Below are 851 nucleotides of genomic sequence, written 5' to 3' on the forward strand. Positions count from 1 at the left end.
TGGAGGAAACCATTAGCTCGAGTCTCTCACGTTCTTCTAAGTGTGGTGGTTGGGGGAGGGGGAGTGGACGAGGAGGAGGGGGAGGGCACCCCTCCCGAGGTCGGGGTTGGGGTGCCCAGGCCAGCTGCCTGGAGAGTGGGTGTCCCGGGAGAAGAGGGGCTGTCGCCGGGTGCAGGGCTCAGGTAGAGGCGGGGCGGGCGCGGAGGGGAGTGGGAGGGAGGGAGGGGCTGTGTGCACTGAGACCCCAGCAGGTGGGCATTTGGGGGGGGCGGGGGCCCCCTGGCCTGACCCGTTCTGGTGGGAGATGACGGCGGGAATCTGGGTGGGGAGGGCGCCGCGGCTCCAGGGCGTCCAGCCTGGCCCTCAGGGTTCCCTGCTGGACGGAGGGAGCTGCGCGGGGCGAAGGCCCCAGGAGCCTGACTGACCGGGGGCCCCTCAGGGACCCACAGGTGGGGTGTGGGGAGGGGCACGGGGAGTGACGATGTCTGCCTTCTGGGCAGCATCTCCCACTGAGCCGACCGAGTAACTCCAGACGCAGGGCAGGCAGCGAGGGCTTCCACCCGAGGGAGGGGCTTCGAGGGGTCACCCAGAGGGGAGGTGCGCAGCGGGGCCTCGGGCTCCTGGACTGGGAAGGGGGGTCCCTAGTAGGCACTGACCCCCCCCCCCCCACCCAGGCTGTGCGGGGAGCGGCTGGGACCGCTTTATCGAATCCAGACAAAAGTCTAAATGGGGCTGACAGGAGCGGGGGGTGAAGGGGGCAGGGGTGCTCACCTGGGGGTGCGGGTGGGGGGCAAATGTGGGACCCGGGGACGGGGCTGGGGGGGGTCTGGACGGAGGGGTTTGGGGGAGCT

Source organism: Myotis lucifugus, unplaced genomic scaffold (assembly GCF_000147115.1).
Source record: "Myotis lucifugus unplaced genomic scaffold, Myoluc2.0 scaffold_181, whole genome shotgun sequence".
Classification (NCBI taxonomy): Eukaryota; Metazoa; Chordata; class Mammalia; order Chiroptera; family Vespertilionidae; genus Myotis; species Myotis lucifugus.